Below are 19,522 nucleotides of genomic sequence, written 5' to 3' on the forward strand. Positions count from 1 at the left end.
ACCACGAGACTGAGGCAAGACGTCTGTTACAAACATTTACATAATAGCTTGCACATTTCATATCAAAAAGAACCAGGTGGTGATAAGTGTTGGGAATGCCTTTGAAGATGAGCTTTTAAATATACTCACTCATATTGCATATCATCCAAAGGTATAAAATGTACTTTCAGAGTTTCAGATAATTTGTTCAATTCAAAGAACTACCGCAGTTGAATGTTGGTAGTTTTATTGTATGATGTTCTAAATAATTGTCGCATATGTTACTGAAAGGCATATTCATTTCTGTAACTTCTGAAAGTTGCATTGATGGATCAAAATTGACAAAATCCAAAACAGGCATAAGTCTAGTACACCAAAATTTATGTCCTCTTGACCAAAGGTATTTAAAACCATTCTGAATCAGACGTTTTTTTTAATCAGATGGATAACCTGTTACATTGTTCAGCGTTTCCTGAGATAGATGAGTGTTCTCTTATAAAACGAAACAAGACACTGATATACATGTATGATGCACGTGTATTCAGTCATTTAATTTTTTTATCACCTTTTATCAGGCCATCCCCAGACTTCCACTTTATGCAGGCAATCCAGGAACTTGCTTTACATTATACAAGACGTTCATGTTTCATTTTTACATTGCCTGATATGTGAAAGGACAACAATGTTGTTGACTCTACTTTTTGTTAGTCTTTTACCAGCAACTGCTCAAATATTGTGTCAGAACTGTTGACCAGGTACACTGATGAGGTTTATGTTTGTGGCCAGGTTTGCTAATACTGTGTGATACATAGCAAACTATAAGGCTTGAGAACACAGTTGAAACAGATATGGATGGACCGTTGATAATAATGTGGTACTTAACAGTGCTGTCAGAAGAAAGTGTTAATTCTCTGAATAATAGGAAATAGGAATAGGAAACAAGACATCCCTGTGTTGTGAACAGGCATTAAAGCTATGGCAGTTTAGACTCAGAGACAGAATCTAACCAGTTTGTTTTATAGACTTTTTCCCAGCAGGCATTGTGCCTCTGTAGTGCTGCAGGTAGAGTGGCAATGGACCTCGCAAATGGAGAAACAGAGTGGATGGTTTATAGTGCCGTAATAAGCCTTGAGTTAGATTTTTGTGATATGAAAGTTGAATGTCTAAGCATATGGATTCTAGAGATCTCATTTGAAGTCGGTATTCTGACCACAGTCCCTCCGTCTGTATTCTAACCAACTTGTTTACAGAACAGGAAATGAACACACTGTAGTCTGATGACTTGCCGTAAAATAAGATGTGCACCATTGAATTTTCAATTTTCGACATATAAATTCACTTTATGATCCAGTCTTCATACAGCTCTTATGAGTTCCAGATGACTGGCTCCTCCAAGTTTCCTATCGAAGAGATTAGACAACGAATTCTAAATTTTGGTACAATATCAAACAGGAAAGGGAAGTGTTCAAGCTTGAAGGGTAACTACATTGAATTGTGCCAATTGCAATTAATGCAGTTTCGCTCAATGAACACTACAAGCATTCTGAAAAAGACCAGGCTATCTGAAATTTTAATTTTCAAATTGTCAAAAATTTATGCGATTTGTGTAATGATTTTTGTTCTGATGTAGACCAACAGTCACATATGCCTGGTAACTTTTCTAAAAGTGACGTGATTTTCAGTTTTATTCTGTTTCAGGTTTTTTCCTGTAACGTCAGCTTTCAATCAAAAGTACTCAAAAATGTGTATTGCGCGACAATAGGCAAAGATCACAGCATGATGTTTGATAAAAGCCCATGGGTCTATAGATGCACTATCTCAAAGATAACATTGTGAAATAATGGGGAAAAAAGGCCTGGCAATGGTTTTGTCTGTCAGCATTTACTTCCAAAATATCTTTGAAAGGACTGCATCCAGCAAAAAATGACGTAAATGTGTACCGATAACAATTTTGTAAACCAAAGTTTGATAAGGTTTTCTGCTATTAACCAAACTGATAATTGAATGAAATCCAGCTGTTTATTTTATTTAGAACAGCAGTGATAAAACATCTCCATAGATTTCACTAAACGGCGTACTTTTTTTTATCATTTTGTAACTAGTTCATATCGTAGGTTGAATGAGTTCTATCAGTTCAACTGAAATGAGATTTTTTAAGAGGTCTGACATCATACCTTGAATGGGTTTGATGAGTTCAACTGAAAACGGTTTTTCAAGAGTTCCTGTTTTATAAGCGAAACCAATACTTGACCGGAAGATTCATAACAGAATTATTTCACTGTATTCCTCTCAAGTAGTTGCATTCAGTGATGTACAAGTGAGATTAGCAAGACAGCCAATCCCTCGTCTGTGAGGTGATCACTATCGAGATTGAAACATATTGGCCCGTGACAATTTTCTCCCCAAATAGTGCTGCCTAATTTCTGTCATATGAGGGAAATTAATGAACTGTCTGGATGCTCATCTTCCGAGATGGCTGCAAAGAAATAGGAAGTAATTACAGATGGAAAGGGGAGTTTGTCGTGATGAAGTCATTAGTGACGTCAATGTCTTGGGTTCACTTTTAGTTCATTTTGGATGGGTTACATATGTGCATGATGCATGCAGGCTTACTGTATATAGATTATGAAATTTTGAAACCACGGAGAAAGTTTTCAGAGAGAAGAGAAAGGCATTTATTCTTAGGGCACAGTTGATTGGTATGGTGGCCAATTGTTATCACTGAACCTACCTTGACAATCCCTCCTTCACCCATTGACACCCCTAATATGGTTAAACCTGATCATTTTCAATGATGCTTCCGCACAGGTTTGTACCATAAATTGTGAGGTGGGGAGATTAAGCCTCGACAAATACAGTAAAAATACTCTAACAACTGGAGAAAAGGAAAAATTGTCAAAAATCTTCACATAATTTTACCTGTGTGAAATTAGTGTTTTGAAATCTTCAAGAAACTCAAGTACAAATAGGTGAGAAATGCAGGCATCTGACTGTGTTGTCGACTAGGATATTGTTACCCAGTAATTTCTAATTTCATTCATCCACATTTTCCCTGGATTTGCTTAGACGTACAGCAGAGTCTTTGGCAAAATTTAATGCAGTATATCAGTGTTTTCTCTGCATGTTCACTGGAGGTGGCAATTTCTGCCCCATTCATTAAAATTGGGGGGGGGGGGCCCGACATTTTAGGGGCCAGAAACAACAGCAAATTCACATGTCACTACATTATGCGCTTGGGTCATCATCATATGGGCGTATTTGCTTGCTGTGTTTTGTGTGCGATTTTCCTGCTGTCGGTAACTTTTAAAGGGCAGAAAATGGCTCAAAATGCGCAATCTGTGCAATTGTGCAGTCGAGAGAAAACCCTGGTATATTTATAAATTTAAGATATCTTTTACATTATATTTACATGGTAATAACAACCGTGCCACTGTTAAGTAAAAATTGACAGACCTTATGGCGGAGCTGAAATGTTGAAAATTGATGTTTTCAAATTGCCAACCATAACCTTGCCATTTTTGTTCCTTTTATCATTTCAATATTATGACTTTCATGGTAGGGACACACACTCTGCCTGTCAAAAATCATTCATTTTATGTAATTCTTACTTTTTCATTAAATCTCAAAGACAGAGCCGCAGTTAATTAAGTTTACTTTTTCAATTCCATTCAGCATGTCTGTCTCCTAATGTATAATTTCAAATGTCATAAAGTAATGCATTTCAATATTACAGACAAGAATTTCAGTCATTTAGGTATGTAATCAGTTGCCTCATATTGCCACGCTGGGGTACGATTTTTTCGGGTCGTTTGCTTTTGTACCATGAAAGCTATTAGCGTATATCTGACATGTTTGTCCTTATTTCACAAGCAATAATATCAAAACATGATTTAAAGTGTCATTTCATCAGGAGCATTTCCAATAAACGTTTGAGAGCTTAAAAGCTGGCATTTTTATTCCCTGTTGTGTAATTACTTTCAAATACGTACAATCATTTTCAGAAGCAAATAACATCAGCCCATGATTATGAAATTAAATTCATCTGGTAATGTGCCCTTCCGGTTTCCTTGTGTACTCAGATGAGAAACATACCCCAGGCGATTCGTTTCTACTCTTCAATTTTTGGCCAAACTAGTTGGAAACAATTAATTTAGTCCATACTTTTTTCCCTCTATCAGATAGATTTCTAGATATATTTAATATTTAATGAGATTGCCTCTAGAACCCACAAAGTCATTCTGTATCATTCCCAGTTTTAAGTAGGAATGATTTCTTTCCGGAGTGTCATCCATAATTATCCCAAATTAGCAATGGCCGCAGGAAAAAAGATAAACTGTGCTGGTTACTGTGAGATGGTTTCAAGTAATATGGCAACCATGCGTTCCTGTTTCTGTTTTCAAAACCTACAGTTTTGCTTTTGCAAGTTGTTTATAAAGAACTTACAATGACATTATTCTCAAAACTCCAGTAATAGTCGAAATTTATGTATTCAAATCCCAGATGTCGGATGTTTTGGTAGGTTTGTACACTCTTTGAATAATTGTCCTTGTAGCTTTAATGAAAATATACAATTGTGCTGATACTGTAGGCAAGGTCATCATTATACCGCCACTAGAAGTATATGACTTTGTATCTTATTGTTTTCTTGAAATGCAACAGGCTTCATTCAGTTTGTATTGTAGATAAATTTTTGTTCGTTACACAAATATATCAGATGGGCTCAACTCATTTGTATACATGAATTGGTTTCAAGTGATTAATTTTAACCAAATTTCAATTTACCGAGAGAGTTTTGAAAGATAACAGCATTGTAAGAAAAATTGTTTGATCTCTCAGTACTTAGATATGAAAACAAGAAAACATGCACATTTGACCTGTTGTACGTCATTCCAAAATTGATAAAAATGTATTCAATTGCATGTTAGGTTTGTGTGTGTTGTACCGAAAGGCTATGATAACATTTCATAGACGTTTTCAGCTTAAACCACAAATCCTGCGTGTTCCACCTTTCACATCTGACTATTTTCTGGGAATCCACTCCTGTCAATGTTCAGGCAATTTTAAAACCCCTGCAAGGGTACGCAGTGTTTTGCTTTCGGGGGAGAGAGAGAATGTGAAATCTTTGATGATGAGAGGGAGAGGAAATCAGCACACCCACCCACATGATGCTGATTGTGGCATTTAACATGCATTACCTTCAGCTATGCTTGACAAGATTCAAAGTTTACCGAGGCAAGCAGACCAAGTCAACAAAGTGACTGTATTAAAAACACTCATCGTGAATCAATACCTAGTTCTAGCAGGCTGGCTATATACACATGACATATTGTAAAATTTTTATTGGAAAGTAATATCAAACAAAATACATCTAAACGAGTCCGTTACATTGCGTATAATTGAAATGCCATTTCTTAAAAAGATATTCACTAAGTCATGTATGCAGAGACAGCAATGTCACATTCATGGTCAGATCAAAATTGAAGAAAAGGGGACTTTACAACTGCTGTCTGTTACGACGGGTCCTTTCAGTTACATGATCTCTGGTGTATTAATACCTGCGTATGGTGCAACACCATTGTTGCCTTTTTTTGTGAAGTCTGAGGCTTACCTTAGAGGAAGTAGAGATGAAGAGGATTAATCAAAGATTTCCACTCCAGGCTATAGGCTAATCCACGAGAACACCAGAGAAAAGAAAAAACTTGGGCCAGGAATAATGAGCTCAAGATGCATAGACTGTGGATCAGGAGAGCAAAATACAAGGATTGTGAGTGAATCATTATGCCAGGATTGCCTCGGGGAAGCACGCCGACTAAAGAAGGAAAAAAAAAATAAGCCGGTTTCTTTCATTAACGAACTGGAGTCACAAAAATGATACCCAGCTTTGATGTGGAATTGAACTATAAGTACCTAAATGTGGATTGTCCAATGGATACAAGACGTCAATGTTTTGGCTGCAGGCTCCATACTTAACATATTTATTATCTCTTTTGGACCAGAAAAGGGAGCAAAGCAATTCAAGTTGATTTCTCTTGAATTCAGAGCCAAAGTTACTTTGTGTGAAGTGCCAGTTGTTTGTGGTAATTCAGTTATTTTTCTCGCCCTTTGGAGGACAAAAATGTGGTGTTGTTGTGAAACCTGCTGATTCTTTGAAAGGTACAGAATATGTGTGTTATATCTGCATGGCCTCAGAATTTGCATATGTAGTGAACATGTTCTGCTGAATTTTTCAAAATCTGAAGCTCAAATTCAGGCAAATTATTGCAAACATTTGAGCAAATCTGAATGAAGTCATCCCACAGGTACCTTTCAATCAAATTATAAAAGCAACCAGCCAAATGGTTTTGGAGGTGTTTTACCCACACATGAGGAAATTTTTTTAAAAATACAACAATCCCAAGGAAGTATAATTTCAAAGCTTTTAGATAAGGGATGCTAGGGTACAGGATTTTTGAAGAAAAATGAGAAAAAAATCTGAAATTATGCAAATTTTGTGCATCCCTAGGTGTTATGAAACACTTTAGCAAAGGCCTAAACCTGGAGTTTGAGTGAACCATAGTACAAACAAAATCACATACACAAAGGCGCATAGAAATGATATGCATTTCCTTATGAATGTGTTCTGCTATCGTAGACACTGCCATATGTGTGGGTTTGTTTGTAAGGCCATCACAGTACACCACCGCATATTGGGCATACTGAATCTGTAGAACACCACTTCCTTTTCACTCCAGAGTAGAATCATTGGACCAGCAAGCTCAATAGATATCATGCTTTTGTCATAATTTGAATACTTCGCAAATTATTTGAATACTACACAAATTTCTAATTAGCCAACAGTTAACTACCAATTATGTTTCAGCAGTCAGAAAATTTCTAAAATATAAATATACAAATTAAAACTTATCATGCAAGCCTTGCTGAGAAAATCTTTTCACTTCTTCATATATTGTTGGCAACCACACACGTAGACAAAACTCCAGTTGAGTTCCATCGGCCTTTCTTTATATTGTGCCAATAGATACATACTGGTACAGTACACACAGACAGACAGACTAACATTCGATGACATTAGCTGCCGTGTGTGAAAATGTGCAAAATCCAAGCAGTCTTCGAGATTTTGCAGAACAATTTATGGAAAACTTCTTATCCTACAGAACCATATGAGGAACATGTCAGCACAATTAACTGGACTTCTAAACACCCTTTCTTGGCAATCAAGTGATATTATTTTTTTTTTCAAGTCTGCAACTTTTTCTGTTAGGGCGCCCTCACATGATGTAATTGTGACTAGACCAAACATTCACGTGGATCACTGTGCATTGAAAACCTACTATTGATGAAGCAAAAATTCTCTTAATCCTGCAGGGTGACAGCAATACTGAATTAAGAGGTTTTCTTTTCAGACACTCCACTCAGATAACAACTCCAGGGAATATAAAACACCATTATATGGTACTTTGCTTACAAAAAAACCCACACAATTTTGTTCTCATCTGTTTTCCAATGCTTACATGGTGGCTATTCTGTATTAAGTATCTTGGTATTGTTGACACTACAGCTTAACTTTTACCAGTATGATCAAGAGCTGCATTAGTATTGCAGAACACTTTACCAGTCAAAGAAATTGTTGTCCTCCCAATTCTGAAGAGGGTTGAATCTTTGGTTACACCTTGACGGGGAATGCATTGTGTTATATGTATAGCTACATGTACCTGGAGCTCTGTGTGAATATTCTGAGGAATTTCTCTGCTTTCACATTTGGATTCTCCTTGCTTTTCAATTCAGAACCAAGTGTATTTAACTTCGAGACACACTTCATATATCTTTACAGTAGAATATTACATGTACATGTGCACTGCATCTGTCTGTAAGAAGGAAACTGTAAAGGAATCATAGGGAAGTTGTTGGAACAGTGTAACCTGCCCCCTCTACTGTCAGTTACATTCAATATTAGCATAGAATGCTGATCATTGGGTACTTGGGGAACATTTCCAGCCTTCTGCCTAATATTGCACGCCAAAATCAGGATATTGTGCGAAAAGAGAGTGGCATTTCTTAAAATTCAATGGAAATCTGAAATGCATAAAAGGAATTAAGAGAATACAATATATGTGACTCAAGCTTGCAGGGCATGCTCTATTATGTCATACATGTATATTTCATAGTTCCACCAAAACACCCAGTGTTAAATTATTACATTTTCATTGGCTGGAAAAGACACTGCAATTAGTCTGTCAGTTAATTATCAGTATTTCGTACCTCACCAGGGTAACATAATCATTGGCATTCCACAACAAGAGAACAGACATCTTTTCTGGCCAACCTATTTTAAACTGTGACATTTAATGCAGTTGCATTGGGATTTGTACAAATTGGTATTCTGACACCACTCGAAGTGCAATGCCTGGTAATTGTTGCAAGAATGGCCAATTTACAGAGTGGAATTGCTTCCCGCTTTACTACACTATTACACGTTCTGGCTGACAGCACCTACCACTTTCACAGACACTGGTTTCCGATCAACCTTGCTGACAATTTAAAAGCCAACAGATTTCTTTCCATGAGAGAAAAAACCTCAATATCAAACCATGTGGTATAGAAAGCATGCATTAAGTCTGTTTTATTGCCTACTTGTCTTGTTCATAGCAGTGATTGAAATATGTTAACAGGGTGAGGGAGGCAACCACTTGAAGTGCTATATTGATAGAATCAATTTCTGTACCAAGGTCAAAGTTTACATAGCATATCATCTGATCTCACTTGCTTGATTCATGCAAAAAAGGGATTCAGATAGGAATAGGAAGAGAATTCAGAATCAGTATTTCACATGCAACGTTCCAATAGTCCTATTTCCCTGAATTGTGGTTCCACTCAATCAAATGAACTGTTTGACCTTCAGACTTTTGTACATCTCAACTGCTATAACCCTTTGTGCACTGTAATTTTTCCCAAAAAAATATCAGGGCAGCATTTTACCAATTTTTATGAATTTTTCTGTAATTTTGTCCATGATTTTGGACCAAATGGACATACATTTTCTTGAGCTACACTTTTTGACTAAAATTTTGGTAAAAATCGGAAAGAAATTGTGTAGATCTGAAAGAAATTGTTGGCATTTTATTGTGTAAAGGCAACAAAAATCGACTTTGGCACTCAAAGTGTTAACTAATAATGTGGAGGAACTATGTACAGGGACATAGGGTAAATACCTTGCTGAAACCTAATCTGCGTCTCTTGTTGGATTTTTCAATGCAGTCGATCATCTTGTTTTATTTCTAACAACTGTGATGACCAGCAAGCAAAACATACGTCCAGCAGATGATTCTGCCATAGGAGAAGGTGTGCCAATCACAATTACATTATGTAATCGCTGTGGGTTCAATAGCTATTCATGCAGGAATTATACACTCTACTGTGAAAAGTTTTCTCGGAGAATTTAGTATCATGCTTATCCAAACTGGAGTAAATGTGTTATGAACATATCAACGAGAGTTCACATGCAGAGAAATTTTCAATCTCAGTGCTGTGTTGAACATTGTCTATATCATTTTCAGTGATAATTGGCATTAAAGCTGTAACAAACATTTTTTCCACATGATACTAGTATGTAAAGGACTATAGGATTTATGAAGGATAATAATAGGAATAAAAATAATAAAGGTCATTTAAGTACAAGGGTAATATTAATAGTCAATGAATATTCCTGCATGTAGTGCTTTCTCTTTTTCAAATCTTTCTTCATTTAGCTAAACCTTGAATGAATAAACATCTATTTTCTCAGAAATTACTCATTTCAAATCTTTCCCTACGTAATGGGTAAAAATAAATCTACGGCTGATTTCTCAGAAAATAGTCAGTCGGAAATGAAATGGAAAAACTTTGTCTTCAAAAGTATGATGAAAAAATCATCGTCCGTGAAAAAATATTAGACAAAAGACCTGTATAATCCACTCAGCTTCAGCAGAATTACATGACGTCTAACATACCACTGTCAATTCTTAACTCTGTTCAATTTCAGTTGCTAATTACTTTATGAGAGAAAAATTAAAAGGAGAGATACATGTATTTCTGTGCGTTATGAAAGATAAATCCACCGTCTTATATTGATGCTGGGGTCTGAGACATCACAAAGGAGATCATGCAATCAGTTGACGTTTGTTCAGATTTGTCAAAGCCAACAGCCAATGATCCCTGTGGCCGTTCCAATTCATATACCGTACTCGTCCGAGTAAAAGCCCTGCTCGTGTATAAGCCCCCCTACTGATTTTAGAGGATTTTAGAAAATGCATTACATCCGTGTATAAGCCCATACCTAGTGTAACTCAATACAGAAAGGCTAGGAGAGTATATTGGTCATTTAACTTGGTAAAATTTATTTTAGATGATAAAGAAACCATTAAAAGATGTTAAAACAATGGGAAACTGGAGTTCCCTTGACAATATCGTAAGGAAAATGACACGTTTTTCCAGCATTATCTTGATTCTTTGACCCTACTCACCCCCGTCGCGTAAATAGAATAGTCTCACTCACGTCCGCCATTGTTTATTTTCATTCACGGCCACGATGTTTTCATGCTTGAAACATGCAGTTTCTTTGTTTTGAAGCAATATCCTTTCATTTGTGAAGACTTTTCCTGGTGACTATTACAATTTTCACTGCTATGTTGTTGTTTTCACAAGATGTAGACAGTTTTGATATTGGAATATTGAGTTGCCTTTCCGTGTGGGCAATGCATGCCTGTTGAAGCTGTTCTCATTACTGTTGATCAGCAGCATACATGACGTCTTTGTTTCAAGTTTGGGGTTTTTTTGACGCTGAAATTTCACCAAATGTCACTTCTGTATTCAGAGACTGTACAATCAATTTCTTTGGATGTGTAAGTCGATTTTGAAAGCGATAGAAAGATCGAGTGGTGGTTGAAAAAAATCGTGCATAAAATTAGCATAAATTAAGCGTACATGCCAGATAACATGGGGTTGCTCGAGTATAAGCCCCTCCCCTAGTTTTACCGCAGTTTAGTGTTGCCGAACTGGGGGCTTATACTCGGACGAGTACTATAGTTGAAAATGTACTCCTTTCAAGCATTTTGCTTTTTCAATTTTGAAGAAAAAAGTCAAATTTCAGATTACATTAGACTATCTACTGGCTTAAAGGCAATCCATGCTGTGCAGGTGAGTGTAGACATTGCTGTATTAAAAACCTGTGGAACTCGTGGGAATAAGGCTATTCTGCTGCTGGCTATGTGTCTTAACTATACAGAGTGTCTTTCTTCTGTTGAATAACTTGAGTGGGACTTCAATTCCAAAATCCAAAGGTTTTTCGTTATCGCTGGGAATTCCTCCTATCTCTGTATTTGTTATGAAATAATGAATGTCTGCTTTGATTCTCTCTCTTTTATAGCTTCTCCACTGTTTGACTTTTCACGTTTTCAAACTCGTCCATTCATACCTTTTCAACAGCTGAATTATTGATAATCTCCAAGACTGACTTACAGAGATATCTGTGGACAATTCATCATTTCATGTCGTTCCTTGAAAAGTCTCCATTCTCAGCGGAGTATTCTTTCATAAGTGCTGTTGAGATTTTGCTGTAGGGCAATTAAGAGTTGACCTCTGACCTCAATTGATTTGAGTTTTTCTACATTTCATAGAGTGGTACATCTCTCATCCAGTGCCAACGATTTTTCAAGACATGGTAGATAAAAGTGTTGTTTTTAATTTCTTTAATATTAAAGCATGGCAATCTTTTATTAAAAAGGAATGTGGAATTTTATTCATCCTGTCATCACTTGTGTGAGGGGAAATATATTTTTAGACAAAAGCAGACAAAAAGTGATTCTCCTTTAAGAAGAAATTTGCTCCAGTGTGAAAACAGACTATAAAAGATTGTGACTGTCTGAATACTGAGTGACTGAATCATGAAATACTTGTTGTCCTGTACAACAGAGCAAATGAATGCGCATGTTGAAATGTGTTTCTTTCAATAAATACAGAATATCTTCAGATATTTACCAGAGTATACACATGTCATCAAACAGAATAATGCGTTGATCTTTAAATCCAATTAACTGTTCAGAATCAGTGACACAAAATATCAATGCATGAATATTCAGTACAACAGAGAGTTTTTCAACATGAACTTCAGCAATTGAAACCTGCTGCCCACATACTACATACCACTTATTTTCCCTCAACTTGATGTGCCCTAACATTTGCGTGTACACTCAAAGCTTGCCAGATGTAGTATGTTAGTTTGTAAACTGAAAAAAGTTACTACAAAGACAAGAGATTACTACTTGGTTTCTTATGGGTGTTTTTCTGAAAATGTCCATGAACATGTGTGTACAGATTGCATCAATCCAACATCTACATCTACATGCAGTATACCGGTAGTCTCTGTAGGCTTTTACTTTCACATTTCATCCATTGAACAGTCTTAACCCTACTAAAATTCTCATGTTGAAATCTTTTAAGCACACAATCAGTAATCAATAAATATTAACAATTAGATGTAATACTGTATCATTATCATTTAATTTGCATATCAAAATGATGGCAATTAAAACGTATTGCATGAATGTTATTAATTACACAAGCATTATAGTGAAATTGTCATGAAAAACGACAAAAGCAATTACCCCCCTTGAGTGCCATATAATTTTTCCCACCAAAACTTTAGTGCAATATTTATCCAATTTTTATGAATTTTTCTGTAACTTTTTTGATGATTTCGAACCAAAGAGAAATCATATTTCATTGGCTACAGTTTTTTTTCAAAATTATGGCAAAAATCTGAAAAAAATTGACTGGGGTTTATTTTATGAAGGTGACAAAAATTGACTTTGGTGCTCATAGGGTTAAAAATAAATCCAGATACTGTGTATAAAAACATGGGTTTTTTTTCTGTTTATCATTTCAACACATGCTTATTTCAGCTGTGGATCCTGTGAACCGTGATATGTGATATTTCACATCCTCCGTGTCCATGACCAGAGGACATTGTTAGTTGTCAGTTGAGATCAACACACTACATATTTGTAATAACCACTAAGTACACACTGAAAGATGAATGTTTAGAATGGATCAACTGACGCAGGGCAATCAGAAAAAGTGTAACCTATACGTTGATTGTGGCAAATGCTGATGATAGTACAAGCTGCTCTGTGTACCCACCACCAACAGCATGAATGAGATTTCATGTCGATGGTTTACTGGTGAAAATTTACACACGCACACGCTCTGTCACTTCAAAACTAATTAGCAGCCCCTATCACAAACCTTTCAAGCGGCTCTGGTGAAATGCGAAACTAATGTGCTTTGACGCGTCCAGCAGATTGTAATCAGATTGTCTAGCCGTTTACTTTTGCAGCTGAGTTCACGCCTCGGAGAAATCTGGTACTCAAATTAAACCTGACGTACTCCATGTAATGAGAAAGGAATTGAGGGTTGGTTTATGATGAGAGATTGGTATCATTGTGTCCGGTGTCAATGCAAAATTGAGAATAATGCCTTTCACATGGTGTGCTGCTCCCATTTTTACTGTAATAAGCCGCATGTATGAGCAAGTAAATAGTGGAGTTAGGTTACATTCACAGCGGAGGCGAAGTTCTTTATTTCCTGCAGTAAGATTCAATTGTACGTACAAAACATACATAACATTTCTGTCTGTTTCTCTTTTTAGTCCTACTTCTTGACTATGTTCACCAGTGAGGGAATAACGTCAATAATTTATGACACAACATACAGCGTCAAATGGTCAAATTTTGCACATGCTATTTTATGTCCTGTGGTAATGTGAAATTATGTGAATATAGATTGGATCATAAGTGGGGATTATCATTAAACAACATTTTCATAATAGAAATAAATAATGATACAAACTTAATTAATTAACACTTTAATTGCAAGCAACTCACATCATTCTCCATTACTCTCAGTTTAAATAAGTTAAACTTTAAGATAATATCTATGTCACTTTGTATGCTATACAAGTTGCATTGATTCCCAAAGATGAACCAAGTGAAAGTATTTCACCTGAAGGTAGAATGTGGCTCTGTCACATTTTTCTGACACACAAATTTTTACAGCACTTTTCTGGCCTTTGGAGCGAATGCCTTTAAAAAAAAATTGAAAATTTAATTTTCTCCATTATTTTAACCAGGTTACAGAAGCAATTTCAAAACATTAGTAACTTTTAATAATATTTTAAAATTTATTTCCTTAATCCCAGAATTTGCTCGGTGACCTCTGATTTTATTCATGATTTTGAAATAGATTGGTTTAAATGCTTTAGGAGAGTTTGGGCAAATGTTTAATAGCCTGAGTTTCAAGGTACGTATTGCCATCAATGCTTGTTGCAGTTGATGTGGATGGAATGGCTTGTGTAGATTTTGGGATTCTGGTAAATCAAGATCAGAATCTGTACATGGATTTCTGATATGGATGCTTTCATCGATGAAAAGGGACATTTTCTTTGATGCAAAAAATGTTTAATTGTTATTAAATACAGGATTGTCTGAACTTGAAGGTCCCAATGACCTTATTGATTAATCAATAGAATTACATGAATTGGATTTAATAAATTGACGAACATTGATATCATTGGCTTGTTGTATTGAAATTCCCCCTGAGACAAATGTCCAGGGTAACAAATTCAATTGCTTTCTCAGATCCATTCACACTCTGTAACCTTGCATAATGTAGTATCAATAAAATTGCAATTTTTCATTGGAAGTTGTGGCATAGAAGCATTAATAAAAGCTGAAGTATTGTGTTTTAGATCATGTCTACAGTGCTAAGTAGTAAGTATTCCCAAGGTAGTCGTTTTGTAATTGTTCCTCTCTGCCCACGAGGATTTTTGCCAGTCGTGAAGGATTTTAGTAATCAATAGGACAGTAAAATCAAAGTCTTCGTGCGTGTAAGGAGAGCTGGGTCATACATTTCAAAAAGGACGTTTTTTCCAACAATCCCTGGAGTGAGATTAGAGCATTTTGCTATGCATTAGCAAACAACTAACGCTGTTGAATGCATCATTGCAAACCATTACATATACCGATTCCAGCTACTGGTATTGCAATCATGTTTACAACTGACTGCTGCTTTTACGCTCTATCTGCTGGCTGTAATATCATTTTTATGATCAATCAAATGACAGTTTGAGATGAACACAAAGTAACAATCTGGCAATAAAAAAAAATTCAACATCTTCAAACAAACGGACTAGTAAGTAGAATGAGCGGTCTGTAAATATAATAAATATAAGTAAACCAATTAAATAGAATTTTAAGAGTAACTGCGTTTGATATATTCAGATATCTACACTGGGTCAAGATGTTATGCCCTCTACAATGGTTGCTGTTTTTATTTCAGGCTGTTGTCTGTTTATAACAAATGTCTCTGTATTGAGTCTAGCCACATTGCAGCATTGAATGAAAATAAAACAGGAAATCCAATATTTCATGTCAGATGCCGATCACATGAAATCAAGGAAAGGTCACTTTTGGGCCAGACTAGAGAATGGTCTCATATTTCAGGAACTTTGAAAGAAAAATATTCGTGAGGTGTTGCCACAAATAGGATCACTATGCTAATTTCATCAAGCGTGGATGAAAAAAAAAATGAATCTAGATATAAAGAATTGTTTATTCTCGGTCATGGATGCCCAAATACTGCAGGCCAGTATTTGTGTTCGTACATGTTACCTCGAATGATGTATCGGATGTGTACATTCCACACTCTATCATCACCAGCATGTCAACTGGGATTACTTAATACATATAATATGAATAAGGAATCCTGTCCCTTTTTTTGTAATCTTTACATGAATTTTAATTGGAATCAAAATTGCATTGAAATGTTAAAATAAAAATATCCTTTCAGCAAAAATAACTTCCAAGAGCATCAAAGAGTCAATGGTCAGCAACATGTGATCTGTATCAATGATATTGTGTTTAAAATTCCTTCTTTGAATGAATGTAAAAATATCCATTGGTTTGAGAACATTTCTCATGAAGCAGCAACATATCGATTTTTTCTTAAATCCATACGGACATTGATATGGATGTTACAAACATCATTTACAAATTTTGTGTTGATAAAGAAAAAAACAAAAGAACAAAATCAGTATTTTCAAATGCTGTAATCCTGATTGAACCGAGTGAGTATTTATTGCGTCTGGTTCAGGTTTGCAATATTGCATTCAGTTCCTGCCATTTCTTAAAAGCAATCAATTCATTATTGCTAAGTGAAGTATTTGGGCAGTGTAATCTGCGTGTTTACAAATCCGTGTGTGGGTTCACAACCAGCAATTGTTCATGTCATGTTAAAATCTGTCTGCCTCGGCAGTTGGAGAGTTTTCTGCTGTTACGTACCTTTGTCAGTGTTTACATAAGAATCTGGATTGCATTAGGGACTTGATTGAATAAAACAGATCACCATTTTCTTACTCAGTGAATTGAATTTGTTTGTAAAGTTTTACTTGAGCAGTGAGGTACGGTCGTGTTGGCAAAATCATCAGGAGCACTGATGCTCCGGTTTAATGTGTTCCAGTTTCCCATGTGTATGGTTTCTTGAATGTGTGTGAATTTTCACAGATTCAAAGCAGCACTGCCAAACAGAAGAGAACAGTTGACAACGTTGTACCTGTTGATTTTATTCTGCAATTGAAGTTTCCTATATCCATTGCTGCAAGCTTTAATTTTATTGGTCAACTGAATTCTGTTTACCTTCGAAATTGTATTGTATTATTGCTCAATTCAGCATAACTGGGTATGTTTGGTAAACGAGTGATTTGGACTATTGTAACTTTTAATTGCATTGGGCAGTTCTAGCCTGACAGACAATATAGCAGTACTTACTGTACGTACCACAAAATGGTAACTCAGGCCTCAATGTACAACTACCTTTAATCATGTTTGACACTCAGGCCAAAACTCCATACACAAAAATTTGTGAAATTAAACATGGCCATCAAACTCATGTGACCTTGTGGTCCATTTTCCAGAAGGTTAATATCAATGTCAGTACTATTTCATAGATTGTTGATGAGTTATCTACAGAGATCTCCAGACATCTGTCAGTGAGAATTGATTGAAGAATCACTTTCACAATTATGCTTAAATAGGCAGACACTGCGCATGTGTCGCCAAAATAGCATTTAGAAATGCTGATTTGTCACTGCTGTTAGAGCATCAAGCTAGCACACATCAGCAATTAAAGTCTAAAATTCACTGTCAATGATCTGTCATAAGTACTTAAAGTAGAAGTGATTTTGAACTTAAGTGTTATGTTTTCAAAGCATTTAAAAAAATTGAGTCAGTGGAGGATATGAAATAAGTTTTGCTGTATTGACATTAGGTTTCAGAGCAGTCTTTTGTCAGAGTTAATGATGCTGTTTTTAAACTCTTTAACAGTATGTACTAAAGGTCTTTGGTTCTTTGTAGACCAACATATAACCATTTTCGAGTTGTTGAGTGAGGAGTGCTTTTTGTCATTAGTCATTTCACAGATGTTGCATCAGCATGTGTTTGAGTAGCTGGACATTTACCATGTGTCCAGGTTAGTCGGAGAGTATGTCAAATTGAAATCATTCATCATACCGGTATAGACATATGTTAACTATCTGTACTGAAGGGTTGTTTTGTATTTGTTGTATGTGAAGCTGTTACTAAGATATCTGTCACCATATTGCACAACTTCCCCACTCACGAGTCACCTTTCAGAGTGGGCGTATAGTCTGGACAGGACAGTGATACATGGTGAATAAGCACAGCTTTGGCTCATACTTCTCATTATCCATGGATACTTGTAAAATCCATGTTGTGACTATTGTTGAACCAACTTTTTTTCTTTTCCAGGAGACTTGGCTAGCGAAAAGAACTCATGTTCATCAATTCCTTAGATTCATGGTTGACTGGCATTTTACCCTGAAAATTTTCCAACCCTAAATGAGCAGTGACATTTATGAAATAATGGCTTTTTAAGATGGAACATTTGGTTGTGTTTAAGTCAAGCAAGTCTGTTGATCTTCTTTATCATGTACACTCTCTCTCACTCTGCTGTTTTCCAAGTGTTATTCTCTAAAGTCATGGATTTTGATCTCCTGCAAAGTCTCCTTAGTTTTGCCTAAATGTCAATGCTACCATGCCCTTTTGTTAACAAAGATACTGTTCACTTCAATCCTGCTCAGAAGCTCAGCCACCATTTGGCTTCCCATCATCTACTGTCTTGTTGTCTTTGCCTTGAAGTGTCTCGGGGAAATTTGCCTCAAACTTTAGTTTTCTGAATCCACAGCCTTTCCTGAAAGTTGCCGTGTCTATCCACTCAGCCATAGGCTTTTCCATTTGATGATTAAACTGCAAATATTACATTCTTACCGGGTAGCTTAGTGATGTTTAGCCCTGTATTCATTGCTGTCATCAGGTTTGTGTGTGATTTATGATAGCGAGTATGTATCAGTGTTGCAGCCAAGACGCGCCTTTGTGACAATGTCCCCAAAACGGAGCCTCCCTGTTGTCTTGCATTATCACATACTGTGGGTCACCTCTGGTGTACTCATAAGTCCGACTGTATTGGATGTAGTCAGAAAGTAACATCTGAAACCGATGATGGCCTTTGTTTTGCATGATTATTTTGAGGCTTACACAGTATCTGTGTACTTTTGGAGCTGTGATTAGCCTAGTCCGACTGAGCTCTGATTGGCAGCAGGTAGGGTATACCGCTACAATTGCCTGAAATTTAAGCATAGCGGCATGGTCCAGTAGCTTGAATTTTGTCGTGTGAAACTAATTTGTTACAAAATAATACAAAATTTGATTGCATGCAGTCAGAAAAATTGTAACAACATAGCTTGGTTATACAGTAGAACCACTAATTTTACTAAATTAATAACCCACACTGTCTATATTATAAATAGTGTACATATAACCTGTAGCAATAATACCTTGCTTTGGCGAAAGAAAAACACCGTTGATTTTCTTTCAAATACGAATACGCATTTCTTATTGAGTCAATTACAATAATTGCCCAGACCACACAAAAAAATTATGTGAAAGGCAAAATAAATTTGAATACACACCATGCAGTGAAACCCAGAAGTGTGCACAGTGGAGTGTGCAAAGTTGGAGACATGGATTGTATCCATACTAGTGTCAGTGTGTTAGATGATGTCAATTGGACAGTAGAACAAACAAGAGCGAAAGTTTCAAGACAAGAAAGTAGAAGCTGGTATTTAATATAGGTACAGATAAAGTACTTCAGCATTAACAGCAGACATTGCATTTGCATTGAACCAAGGTTAAAAATGTCAAATATCTTGATTGAACCGAAATTCAGTGAAACGTAAAAGGATGTGAATGTCGCAACCCAGAGTATTAAATGTATTTAGGGATCACTGTATAACTGTACAGTATTACTTAAGGTAGCAACAGTATTAGGACAAACATTTTGTGTTACAGCATAGATAAATATATTAATTACGATAAATCATAGACCCATGTTTTATCAAGGATTAATGGAGAAATATATCGTGATGTATATTCATTAT

General features: G+C 36.0%; 1 protein-coding gene across 1 annotated transcript in view; it reads left to right on the forward strand.

Moving 5' to 3' along the window:
• LOC139119987 (RNA-binding protein 41-like) overlaps positions 1-19,522 on the forward strand; it is a 125,173-nt gene that overhangs the window by 28,198 nt on the left and 77,453 nt on the right. The gene's annotated exons all lie outside the window — the stretch shown is intronic.

The sequence above is a fragment of the Ptychodera flava genome, chromosome 20 (assembly GCF_041260155.1).
Source record: "Ptychodera flava strain L36383 chromosome 20, AS_Pfla_20210202, whole genome shotgun sequence".
In the NCBI taxonomy this organism is placed as follows: Eukaryota; Metazoa; Hemichordata; class Enteropneusta; family Ptychoderidae; genus Ptychodera; species Ptychodera flava.